Below are 13,859 nucleotides of genomic sequence, written 5' to 3'. Positions count from 1 at the left end.
TGAGTTGTGAGCAGTGTTTCTGTATTTGGTTGTGTTGAATATTTGCGGACGTTTCTATATTTGGTTGTGTTATGAGTATTTGCAGTTGTTTCTGTATGGGGTTGTGTTGTTTCAGTATTTGGTTGTGTTATGAGTATTTGCCGTGTTTCTGTATTTGGTTGTGTTGTGAATATTCACAGATTTTTCTGGATTTGTGAGCATTTGCAGACTTTCTGTATTTATTTGCATTGTGAGTATTTGCAGTTGTTTTTGTTTGTTTGTATTGAGCTTTTATAGTCGTTTCTGTATGTGGTTGTGTTGAATATTTGCAGACCTTTCTGTATTTGGTTGTGTTGTGAGCATTTGCTGTGTGTTTCTGTATTTGTTTGTATTGTGAGTTTGCAGTGTTTCTGTATTTGGTTGTGTTGTGAGTGTTTGCATTGTTTCTGTATTTGGTTGCATTGTGAGTATTTGCAGAGTTTCTGTGTTTGGTTGTGTTGTATTTGCTGTGCTTCTGTATTTGGTTGCGTTGTGAGCATTTGCAGAGTTTGTGATTTGGTTGTGAGTATTTTCAGTTGTTTCTGTATGTGGTTGTATTCTGAGCATTTACCATGTGTTTCTCTATTTGGTTGTTGTATTTCTGTATTGTTGTGAGTATTTGCACTGTTTCTGTATTAGGTTGCGAGTATTTGCAGTGTTTCTGTATTTGGTTGCGTTGTGATTATTTGAAAGCGTTTCTGTATTTGGTTGTGAGTTGCAGTTGTTTCTGTATGTGGTTGTGTTGTGTTTCTGTATTTGGTTGCATTGTGAGTATTTACAGAGTTTCTGTATTTGGTTGTGTTGTGATCATTTGCAGTGTTTCTGTATTTGGTTGTGTTGTGATCATTTGCCATGTGTTTCTCTATTTGGTTGTTGTATTTCTGTATTTGGTTGCGTTGTGAGCATTTGCATCAGTTTCTGTATTTGGTTTTGTTAGCATTTTCGGCGTGTTTGTATTTGGTGTGTTTCTGTATTTGGTTGTGAGTATTTGCAGTTGTTTCTGTATGTGGTTGTGTTGTGAGCATTTGCTGTGTGTTTCTGTATTTGTTTGTATTGTGAGTTTGCAGTGTTTCTGTATTTGGTTGTGTTGTGAGTATTTGCATGTGTTTCTGTACTTGGTTTTGTTGTGAGTATTTGCAGTGTTTCTGTATTTGGTTGTGTTGTGAGTATTTGCATGTGTTTCTGTACTTGGTTTTGTTGTGAGCATTTTCAGCGTGTTTGTATTTGGTGTGTTTCTGTATTTGTTTGTGAGTATTTGCAGTTGTTTCTGTATGTGGTTGTGTTGTGAGCAGTGTTTCTGTATTTGGTTGTGTTGTGAGTATTTGCAGTTGTTTCTGTATTTGGTTGCATTGTGAGCATTTGGAAGTGTTTCTGTATTTGGTTGCATTGTGAGTATTTGCAGAGTTTCTGTGTTTGGTTGTGTTGTATTTGCTGTGCTTCTGTATTTGGTTGCGTTGTGAGCATTTGCAGAGTTTGTGATTTGGTTGTGAGTATTTTCAGTTGTTTCTGTATGTGGTTGTATTCTGAGCATTTACCATGTGTTTCTCTATTTGGTTGTTGTATTTCTGTATTGTTGTGAGTATTTGCACTGTTTCTGTATTAGGTTGCGAGTATTTGCAGTGTTTCTGTATTTGGTTGCGTTGTGATTATTTGAAAGCGTTTCTGTATTTGGTTGTGAGTTGCAGTTGTTTCTGTATGTGGTTGTGTTGTGTTTCTGTATTTGGTTGCATTGTGAGTATTTACAGAGTTTCTGTATTTGGTTGTGTTGTGATCATTTGCAGTGTTTCTGTATTTGGTTGTGTTGTGATCATTTGCCATGTGTTTCTCTATTTGGTTGTTGTATTTCTGTATTTGGTTGCGTTGTGAGCATTTGCATCAGTTTCTGTATTTGGTTTTGTTAGCATTTTCGGCGTGTTTGTATTTGGTGTGTTTCTGTATTTGGTTGTGAGTATTTGCAGTTGTTTCTGTATGTGGTTGTGTTGTGTTTCTGTATTTGGTTGTGTTGTGAGCATTTGCTGTGTGTTTCTGTATTTGGTTGTGTTGTGAGCATTTGCTGTGTGTTTCTGTATTTGTTTGTATTGTGAGTTTGCAGTGTTTCTGTATTTGGTTGTGTTGTGAGTATTTGCATGTGTTTCTGTATTTGGTTTTGTTGTGAGCATTTTCAGCGTGTTTGTATTTGGTGTGTTTCTGTATTTGGTTGTGAGTATTTGCAGTGTTTCTGTATTTGGTTGCATTGTGAGTATTTGCAGATGTTTCTGTATTTGGTTGCGTTGTGAGTATTTGCCGTGTTTCTGTATTTGGTTGTGTTGTGAGTATTTGCATTGTTTCTGTATTTGGTTTTGTTGTTAGTTTTTTCAGCATGTTTGTATTTGGTGTGTTTCTGTATTTGGTTGTGAGTATTTGCAGCTGTTTCTGTATGTGGTTGTGTTGTGAGTATTTGCATTGTTTCTGTTTTTGGTTCCATTGTGAGTATTTGCAGAGTTTCTGTATTTGGTTGCGTTGTGAGTATTTGCCGTGTTTCTGTATTTGGTTGTGAGCTGTGTTTCTGTATTTGGTTGTGTTGTGAGTATTTGCAGTTGTCTCTGTATTTGGTTGTTTTGTGAGCATGCCATGTGGTTCTCTATTTGGTTGTGTTGTATTTCTGTATTTGGTTGTGTTGTGAGTATTTGCACGTTTTCTGTATTAGGTTGCGAGTATTTGCAGTGCGTTTCTATATTCGGTTGTATTGTGAGTATTTGCAGTGTTTCTGTATTTGGTTGCGTTGTGATTATTTGCCGTATTTCTGTATTTGGTTGTGTTGTGAGCAGTGTTTCTGTATTTGGTTGTGAGTATTTGCAGTTGTTTCTGTATGTGGTTGTTGTGTTTCTGTATTTGGTTGCATTGAGTATTTACAGAGTTTCTGTATTTGGTTGTGTTGTGAGCAGTGTTTCTGTATTTGGTTGTGTTTTGATCATTTGCCATGTGTTTCTCTATTTGGTTTTGTTAGCATTTTCGACGTGTTTGTATTTGGTGTGTTTCTGTATTTGGTTGCGAGTATTTGCAGTTGTTTCTGTATGTGGTTGTGTTTTGTTTCTGTATTTGGTTGTGTTGTGAGTATTTGCATTGTTTCTGTATTTGGTTGCATTGTGAGTATTTGCATTGTTTCTGTATTTGGTTGCATTGTGAGTATTTGCATTGTTTCTGTATTTGGTTGTATTGTGAGTATTTGCAGAGTTTATGTATTTGGTTGCATTGTGAGTATTTGCAGTGTTTCTGTGTTTGGTTGTGTTGTGAGTATTTGCCGTATTTCTGTATTTGGTTGTGTTGTGAGCAGTGATTCTGTATTTAGTTGTGTTGTATTTCTGTATTTGGATGTGTTGTGAGTATTTGCAGTGTTTCTGTATTAGGTTGTGAGTATTTGCAGTGCATTTCTGTATTCGGTTGTATTGTGAGTATTTGCTGTGTTTCTGTATTTGGTTGCGTTGTGATTATTTGGAAGAGTTTCTGTATTTGGTTGTGAGTATTTTCAGTGTTTCTGTATTTGGTTTAGTATTTGCAGTGTGTTTCTGTATGTGGTTGTATTGTGAGCATTTGCCGTGTTTCTGTATTTGGTTGTGTTGTGAGTATTTGTCGTGTTTCTGTATTTGGTTGTGTTGTGAGTATTTGCTGTGTTTCTGTATTTGGTTGTGTTGTGAGCATTTGCCATGTGTTTCTGTATTTGGTGGTATTGTGAGCATTTGCCATGTGGTTCTCTATTTGGTTGTTGTATTTCTGTATTTGGTTGTGTTGTGAGCATTTGCCATGTGGTTCTCTATTTGGTTGTTGTATTTCTGTATTTGGTTGTGTTGTGAGCATTTGCAGTGTTTCATTATTAGGTTGTGAGTATTTGCAGTGTGTTTCTGTATTTGGTTGTGTTGTGAGTATTTGCAGAGTTTCTGTATTTGGTTGCGTTGTGAGCATTTGCAGAGTTTCTGTATTTGGTTGTGTTGTGAATATTTGCAGTTGTTTCTGTATGTGGTTGTATTGTGACCATTTGCCATGTTTCTCTATTTGGTTGTGTTGTGAGTATTTGCAGTTTTTCTGTATTTGGTTGTGTTGTGAGTATTCACAGATTTTTCTGGATTTGTGAGCATTTGCAGACTCTCTGTATTTATTTGCATTGTAAGTATTTGCAGTTGTTTTTGTTTGTTTGTATTGAGCATTTATAGTCGTTTCTGTATGTGGTTGTGTTGAATATTTGCAGACGTTTCTGTATTTGGTTGTGTTGTGAGCATTTTCTGCGTGTTTCTGTATTTGTTTGTATTGTGAGTTTGCAGTGTTTCTGTATTTGGTTGTATTGTGAGCATTTGCCATGTGTTTCTCTATTTGGTTGTTGTATTTCTGTATTTGGTTGCGTTGTGAGCATTTGCATCAGTTTCTGTATTTGGTTTTGTTAGCATTTTCGACGTGTTTGTATTTGGTGTGTTTCTGTATTTGGTTGTGAGTATTTGCAGTTGTTTCTGTATGTGGTTGTGTTGTGAGTATTTGCATTGTTTCTGTATTTGGTTGTGAGTATTTGCATTGTTTCTGTATTTTGTTGCATTGTGAGTATTTGCATTGTTTCTGTATTTGGTTGTGAGTATTTGCAGTTGTTTCTGTATGTGGTTGTGTTGTGAGTATTATTTGCAGAGTTTATGTATTTGGTTACATTGTGAGTATTTGCAGTGTTTCTGTATTTGGTTGTGTTGTGAGTATTTGCCGTATTTCTGTATTTGCTTGTGTTGTGAGCAGTGATTCTGTATTTAGTTGTTTTGTATTTCTGTATTTGGTTGCATTGTGAGTATTTGCAGTTGTTTCTGTATGTGGTTGTGTTGTGAGCATTTGCTGTGTGTTTCTGTATTTGTTTGTATTGTGAGTTTGCAATGTTTCTGTATTTGGTTGTGTTGAGTATTTGCAGGTGTTTCTGTATTGGTTGTGTTGTGAGCATTTGCTGTGTGTTTCTGTATTTGTTTGTATTGTGAGTTTGCAGTGTTTCTGTATTTGGTTGTGTTGAGTATTTGCAGTGTTTCTGTATTTGGTTGTGTTGTGAGTATTTGCCGTGTTTCTGTATTTGGTTGTGTTGTGAGTATTCACAGATTTTTCTGGATTTGTGAGCATTTGCAGACTTTCTGTATTTATTTGCATTGTGAGTATTTGCAGTTGTTTTTGTTTGTTTGTTTTGAGCTTTTATAGTCGTTTCTGTATGTGGTTGTGTTGAATATTTGCAGACCTTTCTGTATTTGGTTGTGTTGTGAGCATTTGCTGTGTGTTTCTGTATTTGTTTGTATTGTGAGTTTGCAGTGTTTCTGTATTTGGTTGTGTGTGAGTATTTGCCATGTTTCTGTATTTGGTTGTGTTGTGAGCATTTGCATGTGTTTCTGTATTTTGTTTTGTTGTTTGTATTTGGTGTGTTTCTGTATTTGGTTGTGAGTATTTGCAGTGTTTCTGTATTTGGTTGCATTGTGAGTATTTGCCGTGTTTCTGTATTTGGTTGCGTTGTGAATATTTGCTGTGTTTCTGTATTTGGTTGCGTTGAGAGTATCTGCAGTGTTTCTGTATTTGGTTGCATTGTGAGTATTTGCAGATGTTTCTGTATTTGGTTGCATTGTGAGTATTTGCCGTGTTTCTGTATTTGGTTGCGTTGCGAGTTTTTGCAGAGTTTCGTATTTGGTTGTGTTGTGAGTATTTGCAGCGTGTTTGTATTTGGTGTGTCTTTGTATTTGGTGTGTTTCTCTATTTGGTTTTGTTGTGAGTATTTGCATTGTTTGTGTGTTTGGTTGCATTGTGAGAATTTGTAAGTGTTTCTGTATTTGGTTGCATTGTGAGCATTTGCAGAGTTTCTGTATTTGGTTGTGTTGTGAGTATTTGCCGTGTTTCTGTATTTGGTTGCGTTGTGAGCATTTGCAGAGTTTCTGATTTGGTTGTGTTGTGAGTATTTGCCGTGTTTCTGTATTTGGTTGTGTTGTGAGCATTTGCCATGTGTTTCTGTATTTGGTGGTATTGTGAGCATTTGCCATGTGGTTCTCTATTTGGTTGTTGTATTTCTGTATTTGGTTGTGTTGTGAGCATTTGCAGTGTTTCTGTATTAGGTTGTGAGTATTTGCAGTGTCTTATATTTGGTTGCGTTGTGAGTATTTGCAGAGTTTCTGTATTTGGTTGCGTTGTGAGCATTTGCAGAGTTTCTGTATTTGGTTGTGTTGTGAGTATTTGCAGAGTTTCTGTATTTGGTTGTGTTGTGAATATTAGCAGTTGTTTCTGTATGTGGTTGTATTGTGACCATTTGCCATGTTTCTCTATTTGGTTGTGTTGTGAGCATTTGCAGTGTGTTTGTATTTGGTGTGTTTCTGTATTTGGTTGTGTTGTGAGTATTTGCAGTTTTTCTGTATTTGGTTGCGTTTTGAGCGTTTGGTAGTGTTTCTTTATTTGGTTGCATTTTGAGCTTTTGGAAGCGTTTCTGTATTTGGTTGTGAGTATTTGCATTGTTTCTGTATTTGGTTGTGTTGTGAGCATTCACAGATTTTTCTGGATTTGTGAGCATTTGCAGACTTTCTGTATTTATTTGCATTGTGAGTATTTGCAGTTGGTTTTGTTTGTTTGTATTGAGCTTTTATAGTCGTTTCTGTATGTGGTTGTGTTGAATATTTGCAGACGTTTCTGTATTTGGTTGTGTTGTGAGTATTTGCAGTTGTTTCTGTATTTGGTTGCGTTGTGAATATTTGCTGTGTTTCTGTATTTGGTAGCGTTGAGAGTATTTGCAGTGTTTCTGTATTTGGTTGTGTTGTAAGTATTTGCAGTGTGTTTCTGTATTTGGCTGTGTTGTGAGTATTTGCCGTGTTTCTGTATTTGGTTGCGTTGTGAGCATTTGCAGAGTTTCTGTATTTGGTTTTGTTGTTAGCATTTTCAGCGTGTTTGGTATTTGGTATGTTTCTGTATTTTGTTGTGAGTATTTGCAGTTGTTTCTGTATGTGGTTGTGCTGTGAGTATTTGCATTGTTTCTGTATTTGGTTGCATTGTGAGTATTTGCAGAGTTTCTGTATTTGGTTGTGTTGTGAGTATTTGCATTGTTTCTGTATTTGGTTTCATTGTGAGTATTTGCAGAGTTTCTGTATGGGGTTGTGCTGTTTCTGTATGGGGTTGTGTTGGGAGTATTTGCAGTGTTTCTGTATTTGGTTGTGTTGAGAGTATTTGCAGTGTTTCTGTATTTGGTTTTGTTGTTAGCATTTTCAGCATGTTTTTATTTGGTGTGTTTCTGTATTTGGTTGTGAGTATTTGCATTGTTTTTGTATTTGGTTGTGTTGTGAGCAGTGTTTCTGTATTTGGTTGTGTTGAGTATTTGCAGTGTTTCTGTATTAGGTTGTGATTATTTGCAGTGCGTTTCTGTATTCGGTTGTATTGTGAGTATTTGCCGTGTTTCTGTATTTGGTTGCGTTGCGAGTTTTTGCAGAGTTTCGTATTTGGTTGTGTTGTGAGTATTTGCAGCGTGTTTGTATTTGGTGTGTCTTTGTATTTGGTGTGTTTCTCTATTTGGTTTTGTTGTGAGTATTTGCATTGTTTGTGTGTTTGGTTGCATTGTGAGAATTTGTAAGTGTTTCTGTATTTGGTTGCATTGTGAGCATTTGCAGAGTTTCTGTATTTGGTTGTGTTGTGAGTATTTGCCGTGTTTCTGTATTTGGTTGCGTTGTGAGCATTTGCAGAGTTTCTGATTTGGTTGTGTTGTGAGTATTTGCCGTGTTTCTGTATTTGGTTGTGTTGTGAGCATTTGCCATGTGTTTCTGTATTTGGTGGTATTGTGAGCATTTGCCATGTGGTTCTCTATTTGGTTGTTGTATTTCTGTATTTGGTTGTGTTGTGAGCATTTGCAGTGTTTCTGTATTAGGTTGTGAGTATTTGCAGTGTCTTATATTTGGTTGCGTTGTGAGTATTTGCAGAGTTTCTGTATTTGGTTGCGTTGTGAGCATTTGCAGAGTTTCTGTATTTGGTTGTGTTGTGAGTATTTGCAGAGTTTCTGTATTTGGTTGTGTTGTGAATATTAGCAGTTGTTTCTGTATGTGGTTGTATTGTGACCATTTGCCATGTTTCTCTATTTGGTTGTGTTGTGAGCATTTGCAGTGTGTTTGTATTTGGTGTGTTTCTGTATTTGGTTGTGTTGTGAGTATTTGCAGTTTTTCTGTATTTGGTTGCGTTTTGAGCGTTTGGTAGTGTTTCTTTATTTGGTTGCATTTTGAGCTTTTGGAAGCGTTTCTGTATTTGGTTGTGAGTATTTGCATTGTTTCTGTATTTGGTTGTGTTGTGAGCATTCACAGATTTTTCTGGATTTGTGAGCATTTGCAGACTTTCTGTATTTATTTGCATTGTGAGTATTTGCAGTTGGTTTTGTTTGTTTGTATTGAGCTTTTATAGTCGTTTCTGTATGTGGTTGTGTTGAATATTTGCAGACGTTTCTGTATTTGGTTGTGTTGTGAGTATTTGCAGTTGTTTTTGTATTTGGTTGCGTTGTGAATATTTGCTGTGTTTCTGTATTTGGTTGCGTTGAGAGTATTTGCAGTGTTTCTGTATTTGGTTGTGTTGTAAGTATTTGCAGTGTGTTTCTGTATTTGGCTGTGTTGTGAGTATTTGCCGTGTTTCTGTATTTGGTTGCGTTGTGAGCATTTGCAGAGTTTCTGTATTTGGTTTTGTTGTTAGCATTTTCAGCGCGTTTGGTATTTGGTATGTTTCTGTATTTTGTTGTGAGTATTTGCAGTTGTTTCTGTATGTGGTTGTGCTGTGAGTATTTGCATTGTTTCTGTATTTGGTTGCATTGTGAGTATTTGCAGAGTTTCTGTATTTGGTTGTGTTGTGAGTATTTGCATTGTTTCTGTATTTGGTTTCATTGTGAGTATTTGCAGAGTTTCTGTATGGGGTTGTGTTGTTTCTGTATGGGGTTGTGTTGGGAGTATTTGCAGTGTTTCTGTATTTGGTTGTGTTGAGAGTATTTGCAGTGTTTCTGTATTTGGTTTTGTTGTTAGCATTTTCAGCATGTTTTTATTTGGTGTGTTTCTGTATTTGGTTGTGAGTATTTGCATTGTTTTTGTATTTGGTTGTGTTGTGAGCAGTGTTTCTGTATTTGGTTGTGTTGAGTATTTGCAGTGTTTCTGTATTAGGTTGTGATTATTTGCAGTGCGTTTCTGTATTCGGTTGTATTGTGAGTATTTGCAGTGTTTCTGTATTTGGTTGCGTTGTGAGTATTTGCAGAGTTTCTGTATTTGGTTGTGTTGTGAGTATTTGCCGTGTTTCTGTATTTGGTTGTGTTGTGAGTATTTGCAGTGTTTCTGTATTTGGTTGTGTTGTGAGTATTTGCAGTGCGTTTCTGTATTCGGTTGTATTGTGAGTATTTGCAGTGTTTCTGTATTTGGTTGCGTTGTGATTATTTGGAAGCGTTTCTGTATTTGGTTGTGAGTATTTGCAGTGTTTCTGTATTTGGTTGTATTGTGAGCATTTGCCATGTGTTTCTGTATTTGGTTGTGTTGTGAGTTTTTGCCCTGTTTCTGTATTTGGTTTGTTTCTGTATTTGGTTGTGTTGTGAGCATTTGCCATGTGGTTCTCTATTTTGTTGTGTTGTATTTCTGTATTTGGTTGTGTTGTGAGTATTTGCAGTGTTTCTGTATTTGGTTGCGTTGTGAGTATTTGCCATGTGGTTCTCTATTTTGTTGTGTTGTATTTCTGTATTTGGTTGTGTTGTGAGTATTTGCAGTGTTTCTGTATTTGGTTGTGTTGTGAGTATTTGTAGTGTTTTTGTATTTGGTTGTGTTGTGAGTATTTGTAGTGTTTCTCTATTTGGTTGTGTTGTGAGTATTTGTAGTGTTTTTGTATTTGGTTGTGTTGTGAGTATTTGCAGTGTTTCTCTATTTGGTTGTGTTGTGAGTATTTGTAGTGTTTTTGTATTTGGTTGTGTGGTGAGTATTTGCAGAGTTTCTGTATTTGGTTGTGTTGTGAGAATTTGCAGTTTTTCTGTATTTGGTCGTGTTGTGAGCATTTGCAGTTTTTTCTGAATTTGGTTGCGTTTGGAGCGTTTGGAAGCGTTTCTGTATTTGGTTGTGTTTTGAGTATTTGCAGTGTTTCTGATTTTGTTGTATTTTGAGTATCCGCAGAGCGTTTCTGTATTTGGTTGCATTTTGAGTATTTGCAGATGTTTCTGTATTTGGTTGTATTTTGAGCATTTGCGGTGTTTCTGGATTTGGTTGCGTTGTGAGCATTTGGAAGCGTTTCTGTATTTGATTGAGTTGTGAGCATTAGCATGTGTTTGTATTTGGTGTGTTTCTGTATTTTGTTGTGAGTATTTGCAGTTGTTTCTGTATGTGGTTGTGTTTCTGTATTTGGTTGTGTTGTGAGTATTTGCAGTTTTTCTGTATTTGGTTGCGTTGTGAGTATTTGCAGTTTTTCTGTATTTGGTTACGTTGTGAGTATTTGCCGTGTTTCTGTATTTAGTTGTGTTGTGAGCATTTGCAGTGTGTTTCTGAATTTGGTTGTGTTGTGAGCATTTGCAGTGTTTTTGTATTTGGTTGTGTTGTGAGTATTTGCAGTGTGTATCTGGATTTGATTGTTAGTATTTGCAGTGTTTCTGTATTTGGTTGTGTTGTAAGCATTTGCAGTGTGTATCTGGATTTGATTGTGAGTATTTGCAGTGTTTCTGTATTTGGTTGTGTTGTGAGTATTTGCAGAGTAATGTGTGCATACGTTTTCTGGGGTGCCAAATGCTTTGTCCATGGAACACTGTGACCTAGGTGTAACACAAGGGGACGACAACATGTAGGGACATTCATTGTTTTTCATTGTTTTTCATGTACTATATATTATTGATAACAACATGCTTTCCCCCACACAAGTCAGCTTGTTTCCCCTCTAACACCCTGAGAAACAATGCGACGCTACAATGTTCTCTGGGACCTGCCAGTCATGAATTCCTAGACCTTCAGTTTGGATCGTGGGAGCTGGTGTACCCAAACCTTTTTACAGCTTTAGTCCCGCCCTGAACCAGACTATGGTGTAAGTCCGGCAAAGGCTGCAGCCCAGTTTAAAGCTGCACCTGTGTCATTACCTGACAATTATTTTAACAGAATGCAGTAGTTCAGTGAGCACTGGTAAGTCTCTCCCTAAAATTGTCAGCAGGTAAGTCATCCACAATTGCCACATTCAACACGTACGTTTGGTCCTGCACACATACATTCACCTCCATTTGACGATACTGCTTAACATCCCTGTGAACACTGTACGCTGACCTACTGATAAAATGGAACTTGGCGTATATTTTTCTTCACCAGTGACAAGGAGTCATTTTTCAGTTTTCCAGTGCCAGTTTCCAACAAAGCGTTCAGACATTGTCCGTTCAGAGTCACGTTCACATTCTGGGTTTTGCGCACATTGTTCATATTGTCCTCCCTTGGGACATGACATAAAAGCCAGTCAATTTTGCCTTACAAACTAAACACACCGTTGCCTTGTGGCCCAGTTGTTGGCATGTTTTAACATTACAATTTATGGGTCGAGAGCGGCGACTTACCACGGTGAGCACTGAGATACTGCTGCGCCAGTTTAGCAGCATTCAGTCCAGTTGCTGGCTTATGTTCCTTGACCCATACCCAAAATCTTGTAGGGAATGACCCACAGAAACCCCTCCAGAGCCAATGTCTCACCGATCTCCTACTTTGCCAGCAGCCATATCACCCAGTAGCCCAAGACTGGTTTCCCACTGAAGCTAAGAAGGGCTGAGCCTGGTCAGTACCTGTATGGGAGACCAACTGGGAAAAAACAGGCTTCTGCTGTTAGAGGTGTTAGTGAGGCCAGGAAGGGGCGCTCACCCTGTGGTCTGTTTGGGTCCTAACGCCCCAGTATAGTGATGGGGACACTGTACTGTCAAAGAGCATCGTCCTTCGGGTGAGACGTTAAAGTGAGGTCATGACTCTCTGTGGAAATCCTATGTCACTTCTTGTAAAGAGTAGGGGTGTAAGCCTGGTGTCCTGGCCAAATTCCCTCGATTGGCCCTTACCAATCATGGCCTCCTAATAATCCCCATCCACTGAATTGGCTCTATCACCCTCTCTCCTCTCCACCTATCTCTGGTGTGTGGTGAGCGCACTGGCGCTGTTGTACTGTGGCTGCCGTCACATCATCCAAGTGGATGCTGCACACTGGTGGTGGTTTGAGGAGAGATCCCTGTCATGAGTGTAAAGTGCTTTGGGTGTACAGTATTACATATTAAAGCGCTATATAAATGCCTCATTCGTTCATTCATTATCCAGGCCGCTGGGTGGCACTTGGGTTCGACCAGCCGATGGAGGAGACGCAACATGGAAGACCAGCAACATAGACGCTGACAAACACTGAAGACAGGTAAGAATAAACTCAACAACAGGACAAAACATCAAACTGAAAGACAAAGCTAATGTGTGTGTATGTATGTTAGGAGCGGCATGAAAACGGTTGGGGATGGAGATGGGGTGGATATGTATGCGTGTGTGAAGACCAGACCAGTGTGCTATCAAATCCGTCCACCTCAGCAGGAATGGAGGATGAGGTAAGGTGTGTGTGTGTGTGTGTGTGTGTTTGTGCACTGCACAGACCAGCGGACTTAAGGAAAGGTCACTCTGTCACACTGTATTTGGTTTTGTTGTGAGTATTTGCAGTGTGTTTCTGTATGTGGTTGTGTGTATTTGCAGACGTTTCTGTATTTGGTTGTGTTGTGAGCATTTACAGGTGTTTCTGTATGCTGTTGTGTTGTAAGTTTACTCTACAGTACCATCACCAGTTGAAAAATTTCACTGTTCTAAAGGTTATAACTTTTTGTCACGGCCAGCTCGTTCTCTGCCGTTACACAAAGAGGATCACACACGCAAACCAATGATTTGCTTACAAGTTTATTTATTAAATAAACAATAATAATCCATTATATAAATATAACAATGTCTAGGGGTTTAAACAATAAAGGGAAAAATAATAATCATAAAAGGTGAGGAATGTGGATATAGGAGAGATGAATTACAAACAAAGCGGAGTAAAAATGACTCCTGGAGGTGATCCCCCAGACGAAGCCCTGATGAGCAAGTGAGTACAAGTTTTATACTCTCCGCCCACAAATCAATTAATGAGTGATTGTCTGCTAGGCCGATAGCAGACAGGGTCGTAACATTTTTAACCCTTTGTAGTAGGGAAATTAAACGGTACATTTGATTCCTCTCTTCATTCTGATCTCATTCAACATCTCTCATTAAGACTCTGCCAATTACAGTAATGGCCATTTTGAAAAGTACAGTATTCAGTTTTTTTCTCTACTTCAAAGTTTGGCCAATTTCGTTCAAATGTGGCTGAAATGATCTTTAGACTGAGCTGCATAGAAATTACTGTTGACTTTGTTCAAAAGTTATGTTGTCGCAAACTTAACAAGGTCGTCCCAAAATTGGTTCCGAAGCGGTCTCTCGGCCAAACTTTGATCAATCAAAAGGAAAATTGGTATGCTTCATTGGACCCATAATCAGAGGGTCCATGCCAAAGTTTGAAACAGCGCCACCTATGGGTCATGAGATATAAAACATTTATATTTTTACTCATAACTTCTGAACAGTTTGTCAGAAAATCATAATCTTGGTATCTATGATTCATTGTGTCATGCCGAATCTGTGGATACTAAATATGTCGGGATCGGATGAACCGGGATCGGACTGTCTGCCATATTGAAACAGGTAAAAAAAAAAAAAAAGATTTGGTGGTACTCCTACAAATTTTGACCCAAAATCGACTAAGATGAACTTTGGGCTCAGCCGCACAGAAATGACTGAACAGATTTTTTTATACTCTCTACCGTTCCTGAGAAA

At 37.8% G+C, this 13,859-nt stretch overlaps 1 long non-coding RNA gene across 6 annotated transcripts in view; it reads left to right on the top strand.

Moving 5' to 3' along the window:
- Positions 1-13,859, top strand: part of LOC137090837 (uncharacterized) — a 71,461-nt gene that overhangs the window by 27,948 nt on the left and 29,654 nt on the right. For 5 of the 6 annotated variants that reach the window (XR_010907988.1, XR_010907986.1, XR_010907989.1 and 2 more), the window contains exons 4-5: positions 12,291-12,381; positions 12,455-12,565. The exons of the other annotated variant lie outside the window; for it this stretch is intronic. This is a non-coding gene — a long non-coding RNA (uncharacterized lncRNA). The remainder of the gene's footprint in view (positions 1-12,290; positions 12,382-12,454; positions 12,566-13,859) is intronic. 6 annotated transcript variants of the gene reach the window in all.

The sequence above is a fragment of the Pseudorasbora parva genome, chromosome 2, assembly GCF_024679245.1.
Source record: "Pseudorasbora parva isolate DD20220531a chromosome 2, ASM2467924v1, whole genome shotgun sequence".
In the NCBI taxonomy this organism is placed as follows: Eukaryota; Metazoa; Chordata; class Actinopteri; order Cypriniformes; family Gobionidae; genus Pseudorasbora; species Pseudorasbora parva.
The sequence above is the reverse complement of the archived record's forward strand: the minus strand, read 5'-3'. Positions and strand labels throughout refer to the sequence as shown.